The 9,009-nt window shown below is 35.0% G+C and overlaps 1 pseudogene; it reads left to right on the top strand.

Moving 5' to 3' along the window:
- The first annotated feature begins 3,327 nt into the window (after positions 1–3,327).
- LOC132042807 (F-box protein At3g07870-like) lies at positions 3,328–4,765 on the top strand (annotated as a pseudogene).
- Positions 4,766–9,009: the final 4,244 nt, after the last annotated feature.

Genomic DNA, 9,009 nt, shown 5'->3' with positions numbered 1-9,009 from the left:
CGAAAGCGGTCTTCGGAATATCGACTTCTTAACCTTTAATCGATAGTATCCTCGATTCGAGGTCAATCTTGGAATAACATTGGGCACCCTGAAGTTGATCAAATACGTCATCTATTCTGGGAAGAGGATACCTATTCTTAATGGTAACTTTGTTCAACTAGCGGTAGTCGATACACATGCGTAAGGTACCATCCTTCTTTCGGACAAACAAGACTGGTGCACCCCAAGGTGAAACACTGGGCCTAATAAATCCTTTGTCAAAGAGGTCTTTCAACCATTTTAACTCTTTTAACTTCCGTGGAGCCATTACGTATGGCGGAATAGATTCCGGGCGAGTGTCGGGAAGTAGATCAATTCCAAATTGAATCTCCCACGTCGGCGAGGAATTCTGAAAGATCTTCGGGAAAGACCTTGCGAAATTCATTTACAACTAGGACGGACTGAAGAGTTGGAGTCTGGGCGTCTGAATCCCTTACTCGAACTAAGTGGTAGATATAACCCTTGGAAATCATTTTTCTGGTTGTAAGATAGGAGATAAATCTATCCTTGGGTTCTCATCGAATTTCCCTCCCATTCTATGGTACCGGCTCATTAGGAAACTCGAATCTTACAACCTTCTACAACATCTTGTGACATTACATGAAGGCCCAACAGGTCCATACCCATGATCACATTAAAATCTACCATCTCTAACTACTAAGTCGGCTATGGTCCTACGGTGATGGACTAACAACGTGTAACCTCAATGGGGAAAACATGAAGGAATCATCCTATTTGGGCGAATCCTTATCCTACGTTGGCGTACGCGATTTCGGGCCCTATCTGAGCCTTCTCGCTATTAATACAACTCCCGAACATGAAAGGTAATTGAAGACATGATTTCTGATTCTTAACATGAACATGGATATATGAAGACATGACAACAAATACATATATACAAGCTTTTCATGGAAATAAGCATAATATCTCATATCTTGTGTTATAGAACCCATGGGATGCAAATTATGGATTTTCATAGATTATGGACTGAGTCTCAATCACCAAAATGGTAAATTAAGACTAATTAAACGGAATTATAACTGACAATATAATATATCATGGTTCAAGTGTCTAGGGTTTATCATGAGTATACCTAGAATCCTAAACCTAGTGTGTGTAAACATGGAACACTGAAACACGGGGAAGAACAAACATGTTCGCACACGTGGATAGAGTACCTGGTAATGTTCCAATTTGCAACAAAAATGCGATCTCGGAAAAGAATCCTAACCACTGGTCTTGAATTCCTATAATTGGGTTTTCTTGAAAACCCTATAAGAAAGCATGAGATTTTACTTAGGATTCAAGGTAAATTAATGGAATTCGCTTAGGATAGTGTTAAGAGGGTTACCTTGATGCTTGGAGAAGTTGAGAGGAGAGGGTTTTTGAGTTAGGGCTTGAGAGGAATGAAAATAATGAAATAAAACTGAATTCCCGCTCTTTTAACATTTCAGTCGCAGCACCGTTACGGACCGTGTTACGATCCGTAACACATGTTACGGTTTGTAACACTGGACCGTAACATAGGCCAAAATTCCAGTGAACAGCTTAGTTTGGAGGTCAGGTTACAGTCACTTGTTACGGGTTGTAACACGTGTTACGGTCCGTAATACTAGACCGTAACATGAGTGAAAATTCCAGCGATGTCTGATTTTCTGAGGTTATGATACTCTGCCACCTTACGAGCCGTAACACGTGTTACGGTCCGTAACGATGAACCGTCCTTTGGTCCAAAAGTTTCGAGACGATGATTTTCCAAGCGTGCCTATTACGGTATGAGAGACGGGCCGTAACACGTATGTTACGTCGTCCCTTGAGAGTAACACATGACTTCTCGAACCCAAACATATTTTTCAATTCCAACACTCTCCTTCTTGGGTTTCTAACCTCCTGAGTCATGGATATGGTTTAGTACGGATTTTACGAGGTGTTACATACAGTTTTGAGATAATATCTATATATCTTGAATACGCAGTGATATAAAATTAAGTAATATTTTTTTATATAAACATATATTTGTCAAACATTAATGTTTAGTTTTTTATAATTAGCTTTTAGTTTTATAATTTGAAATATCTAACTGTGTAATTACACTTGCGCAACCAAACAGTATGCTTGTAATTACGTTATGACAAAAAACAGATCGTCGTAATTATTATATACTGTGTAATTACTACCCAAGTAATCACACCAATACCAATTACTAGGTGGCATTCCAAACAAAAAGCTTGGCCAAATGGATTATTAAGTTTTGTGTCAAATCTAAGAATTGACATAAAGTAGAATGGGCAAAGTACTACCCCTTCTATTTCAAATAAGTGAAGTTTTCTATTTTTTTCATTTTGTTTTAAAATAAGTGATGTTTCATTTAATCAAGAAGGCATGATGTTCTTTCAATTTTACCTTATTTAAATAAAGAGAGTTTTACATAATCAAGAAACTATTAAAGAGTTGCTCCCTCTGGTTCAAAATAAGTGACCACTTAGCTCTATTTTGGTTCAAAATAAGTGTCACTTACAAAATAAAAAAATGAATTAACTTTATTTTCCTAGATTTGCCTCTATTTACTCAAGACAATAAATAAGTAAGAGTCTTATTAATTAAAGTAGTTTAGTCAAAATACCAATATTTTTCTAGAAGTTAGTGTTTTCTTAAGCGGTGTAAAATTGACTAAGTGGATACTTATTTTGAATCGGAGGGAGTGGTATATCTTTTTCAAAATTTTATTAAAGGTAAGTTAATAAAAATACATCTTACTTTCTAAAAATGGATAGTTTTTTTAAGAGGTGTGTCTAAACGAAAAACACCATTTATTTTGAAATGAAGGGAGTGTTCCTCAAAAGACAGAAATGAATTTTTGGCCCTTTACAAACTTTTTTTAGTTTTATGATCTTTTTACAAAAGTTCTTCATCTTTTACACATAAGAGATCTAAAAAAACACATAAAAGATTTGAAAAAAACAATTTCTTCTACTTAAATTGTAAGAAGCCAAGTGATCTTATTTCCTCAAAATTTAGTGAGTTATATTCCCTGATGGTGTAATAGTTATTTACACAAACCTTAAGTTAAAAAATATTTACACAATCAAGTAAATTAAAAAAGATATTCACATAATTCTACTTAATATTGGCATTACTAATAACCTAAAATAAATTGTACAGTCCTAACTAACCTACTAAACAGATTAGATTACACATATAACTTAAGATTTCACTAAAATGTATGTACTGAAAATTTTCCCGCCATTTACTAGGCATTTTTCATGGCAAAATTTACCCTTAAAATTGTGGATTTGTTCACTGAAAAGAAGCAAGAGAGAGAAACCAATGGAGGCCAAGCTTTTTGATGTCCCTATTACTGTCTCAAACCCAATGCTAAATTTCAAGAATCAAAAACAAAAGATCAAATATGTATATGTGAAATGTGATTGCAAACGAAGAAAGACTCATGAAGTAACTATTATGGATCTTCCTAGAGTGATAATGGTGGAAATTCTTTCAAGATTGCCAATCAAGCCCGTTTTTCGTTGTAAAAGCGTTTGTAAACGCTGGTATAATCTTTTCTCTGACCCTTTATTTGTTAAGATGTATCACACAAGATCGCCTTTTCCCTGCATTTTGCTTTCTGTTGATCACTCTATCGCTTCACTTCTTGAACTCAAAGCAGATTATGATTATGTTTCTCGCCCCCGAAATAGGCCCATTATGTTGAGCACTAAATTTCACCTCCCTAGAGATAAACTTGCCTTGGGAATGATGACTTATTTGGTGTTAGTTTTGGTAATGAAAACTTGAGATTAATTGGTTCGTGTAATGGGTTTATTTGTTTGTTGAGTGGTGATACGTATGATGATAATCATTCAGTTTACATTAGCAATCCTCTTTTGGGTGAGTATTTCAAGGTTAAGTTGCCTGAATGGGAGAAAAGAGTTCGTCGTGTTGCTTATGCATTTTGCTTTGGTGAAAGCTCTGGACAGTATAAAGTATTGAGATCTGTAACTAGAAAGTTTCGGGGTCATCCTGAAGTATCAGAATTGGAGGTTTATACTCTTGGAGTCGGTGAGAAATGGAGAAACGTGGGCGGGGCTCCGTACCCTTGATGTGGATCATTTGGCAATGTTAATGTAAATGGTGTTCTTCATTGGTTGATGGATGATGAAAATACTAAAATAAGTGCCAGTATTTACTCCTTTAATATCGGGACAGAAGAGGTGAAGCCCCTACCAACTCCACTTGGTTTGAAAACTCCATCCTTGGGGTTGATGCTAGCAGAGTTTGGGAATTCTCTGTGTTTGTCTGATAAAGGTGATCTATGGTGGATGAAAGAGTATGGAATAGCTGAATCTTGGACTAAAGATCGCATTTTGACGGACTCTATTTCGCATGATATCTGTTATGATAGTTTTATACCAATCATAATTTGGAAAGATGGAGAAATCTTGATGCAGAGTGATCGTGGCACACAGCTTGTTTCGTACAACCCAAAAGCGAAGAAGTTTAGGAAGGTCAATGTTTATCGTAGTTGTAGTGCAGCGACCAGATACATTCCAAGTTTTTACTCACTCAAAACTATCATGGGGGAAAGTTTCGAAGTCTCAAATGCTTATCCGAAGAATGAGATAGTTTAGATATTCAGTTTGTCTTACTTCCTCTAGGATATTATGTTTTGCTAGACCTGACAACTTTTTCTGTTTTTATGGATAATTTTGAGTTCTGGTAGTAAAACTCTGCCTGTATAAGCATACCTTGTCCATTTTAACAATCCTAAGTTGTTTGCATTTTAAATTCTCCAAAGCTGCATTTCTTTTGTTCATTCATTCTTTACTTGTCTGAATAGAACAAAATAAAGGAACAAAGAGTTGGCCTATCTGTCAAGCGCTTTGTTTGTGGTAAACGGTACATGAACTTTTGGGTAAAGTTAATTGGATGCTTCAATTGGGAGTGACATCTCGATTATGTCCTGATTTTTTATGTAGTTCTTTCCTTAGTTGGTGATTTTCTTGAACAACAGGCTAGTAGTCAAGCTAGCCATTTTAATACTATAGCCATTTTAATACTATCTAGTAATCTATGAAAGAGCAAGTGATTTATTTTCATATTTACATTTTATTTGAGCAAGAATCCCCTTGGTTTAGCTTGAAGCTATGTCCTTTTCTAACCTTGCATCAAACTTCAATTTCCACTGTCCTTCCTTCATTTAATTTTATGTAGTTACTTGCTTTCATGATCAATTTGACAGCTTAACTCTTTTGATCTCATTCAAGATGAAAGAATTTAAATTCATTTCACCTCTCTAATTACTAGCTTCCGTATAATAGGAATGGAAGGTGACTTTGTGTAATCTTTACTTTACAGGTTTCATCAATTTCTAAACATTTTTGTTGCCATTGTCTTATTATGCTTTCTGTTGAGTGTTGATAGTGATGTTCTTACTCTCTTGAACTATCTTATCCGGTGATATTATATAAGTTTCAGCGATCATGCATGCTATCATTTTCTTTTATTTCATATTTTCTCTTTTACTCATTCTCTGGACTGTGAAGTGAGCTATATAAGCTTTCTTAGCGAAGAACAATTCAGTATTTTATTGTTGCTTACTGTGAACTTCCTATCTCTTCCTTTGGTTGGTGTAAGCTTATTATTCAGCATCTTTTATCGAATTCAAATATATTTTTGAAAGGTTAAAAAACTTTGGCCATCTTCATTTCAGTGTTTTGATCCGGGGTCCCGTATTGTCTCTATTTGTGCATTTTTCAACTTTCACTTGATTTTGGTTTTGTCACACGATTTAAATCTCCTGATTTGTTAGTTATCAGCTTATGATTTTTACTTATTGATCTGTTACATTTCACATATGTATACAGGACCAAGGTGTGAATCGGCATGTTTACTGGGAAGGTAAATGTAACAATGTTTTAACGGAAAAGGCTCAAATATGCCATCCAACTATCGAAAATGGCTCATTTATGCCACTCGTCAATAGTTTGGCTCATTTATGCCATCGAACTATAGGAAATGGCTCATTTATGCCATCAAACTATAAGAAATGGCTCATTTATGCCACTCATCAATAGTTTGACTCATTTAAGCCATCGCCTGTTACCAAATTGACTCATCCATGCCATATTTCATTAATGCCGGTTTTATAATACTATATATGACACGTAGCCTCCAATTAGAGGTCTACGTCGTTTAATTAAACCAGCCCAATTTTAAATACCAAATTAATAAAAAATCCGATCCATACACCTTACCACCCATAATCATAATCTAGCTGGAGGCCACGTGTCATATATGATATTGTAAAACCACCTTTAATGAAATGTGGCATGGATGAGTCAATTTGGTAACAAGCGATGGCTTAAATGAGTCAAACTATTGATGAGTGGCATAAATAAGTCATTTCCTATTGTTCGATGGCATAATGAGCCAAACTATTGACAAGTGGCATAAATGAGCCATTTCTGGTAGTTGAATGGCATATTTGAGCCTTTTCCGATGTTTTAATTAACTATGTCTCAGGACTGTAATGAATGATACCATCTTTTTAAACTCTAACTGCATGTATTCAGTTGGTTATTCAACACTAAGTTTTGATGTTATTTGTCCTTATTTTCTGACCAAGCTTCCGTATTATATTTTTTTTATATTGTCGTGTAATATAGGCATCGAAGAAAACACCCAAAAAGATCTCCCACAAAGTATTATTAAGGACCTTTCAGCTCTGGGACTGGTGAAGATGCAGTATGTGAATTTATTCAATGAGCTCATGAGAATGAATAAAGTTTGTTATTTTCATGATTTCTAATTATCCATTTGTTGCGCTCAAGGGAAGGGAAGAACTTCAGTTTAATCACAAAAAATCACCACAATCTGCCAATAAACTTACAAGATACAACATAAAAAATTAGGTATGATGCAGCCTGCTTTAAGCGTGATCTTGAATGACGGTCAATCTACATAAAAAACCAGCTTTATTTCTTTGTTTTCCACCTTCAACTATTTTTTTCATCCTGCAAGTTCTGAGTCTGAATCGTAGTTAAAGTCTTATCTCCGCATACAGATTGAGAATTTGAAGGCTTCCAAGACAACGTAGACAAAGAGCACAAAAGGTAAATTTCTAACTTCTATTATCGACAATAAAGTTCTTTACGCTTAAGCATTTGGAAGATTGTTAAATTGTCACCAGCTTTTCATAAGCATTTGAATGATTGTTATACTGTCACCAAATCTTCATTAAATTCAAGGTAATCTGTCACATAAACCTTATGGCTAATATTTCTGGCAATTGCATGGAAGAACTCATAGGCTTTTACAAACTTATGAACCTTAGTGGACAAAGTCCACAAGTGATGACAGAGATGCACTTAACATCAGTAACTATAACCAGATCGTTTCAAAGAATTAGGTTTTAAATTGAAATATGAAAATGTCGTATTGAGGCTTCCAGGAATTCAGGTGTAGTGATCATGATTGGTTTATCATTAGTCGTCATGTTCATGACAGGGTTACTTATCTTCTAAGTAACCTCATAGTGAATATTTACTTATATCTCTAACTCATCCTAGTGTTATAAAAATTACTTACATCCCTAACTCATCCGCCCTTGAAGTAAAAACGATCCATATGTTGGTCTGTCTTACACTAAAGTTACTGAAATCTCATCAGTCCTACTTTTTAAAGGATGATTTTGAGCAAGTTGATGTGCGAATTTGTGTCCTTTAACAGGTTGATCTCTTGCTATCTTTAGCTTCAGTTTATTTCAGTTTCTAAGTACTTGATTTACTATTCGAACAAACTTTTAGATTCCCAAGTATAGTGTTGCGTAAAATTGATGCAGTGTTATATGAAAATTCTCAAGGTTTATCCTTTTTAAAAAATGGACCTTTGAACACATTATATTGCAGTCACAATAACAATTTAATCTCACAAATAGGACATATTTGTGAATCTATGATTTTCTTATTCAATATGTGGTTCTTTTCAGCAGAAAATCTAAACCGGACTGATCGTTGACAGTTAGCAGGGTTGAGGTATAATAAGTCTATAATAATTTTCTTTACCTCATTTCGAGAGAGTTTATGAAGCAACTCAGTTTCATATACTTCCTGCAACAAAATGCTAATGTTTTTGTTTCTACTTTCGGGATAAAACACGTGACATCTTCTGTTTTACAGGATAAGAGGAATGCCTTTGGTAGAAGAAGAAAACTTTCAATATCGATTAAACGTAAAGCAGAATGAAATGGATAAAGTAACTGTACTTTGCAGCTGAAAACCTTATGGTTAAAAACATATGTTAGATGAAATAAATTATCATCAAAAACATCCTCCTGTCAATGGTAGCCAATTCCTAAGGCTCTTAACAACTACCCTTTATCCAAATAGTAAAATAATAAACATAATGAATTCAGAAAGTTTCCAAAGTCCGCGAAAAATAGCTACGGCAGACACTACAATAGTTACTGCTCAATGATCCAACAAATGGTACCATTTCACCCTGGCAAATAATCAACATGAAACTTGATCCTGCATATTAAAAAAGATATCAAGACTACAAAGGACAGATTTGATGCGCGGCTAAGAAATGATTTTAAAGATATTTGGCCAATCATAATTGAAAAGATTTGACAGAACCAATTTGATTGGACTCAATGTTTTTAAGATTAACTCATGTTTGAGTTGTGTTATGACGCCAGTAGCTTCTACTAACATGTTATCCATTTTATCCCCCCAGATCTTTACGGATCATAAGAGCTTGAGGTACTTGATGACATAGAAGGAGTTGAACCTTTGGCAGGATGGCACTCTTCTATCCCCGGGACGAGTATGTGCTCCTTAGGAAAGTGACCTGTGACATCAATGAATGACTTTAGTTTTATGTGAAATCGTAAGTTCTCTAAGTCGCATTTTTTTCTTCCCTTTTTGATTTTTGTAATTCGCGACTTATCTTGGCAAATTTTGGGGGTTT

Source organism: Lycium ferocissimum, unplaced genomic scaffold (genome assembly GCF_029784015.1).
Source record: "Lycium ferocissimum isolate CSIRO_LF1 unplaced genomic scaffold, AGI_CSIRO_Lferr_CH_V1 ctg18066, whole genome shotgun sequence".
Lineage (NCBI taxonomy): Eukaryota > Viridiplantae > Streptophyta > Magnoliopsida > Solanales > Solanaceae > Lycium > Lycium ferocissimum.
The sequence above is the reverse complement of the archived record's forward strand: the minus strand, read 5'-3'. Positions and strand labels throughout refer to the sequence as shown.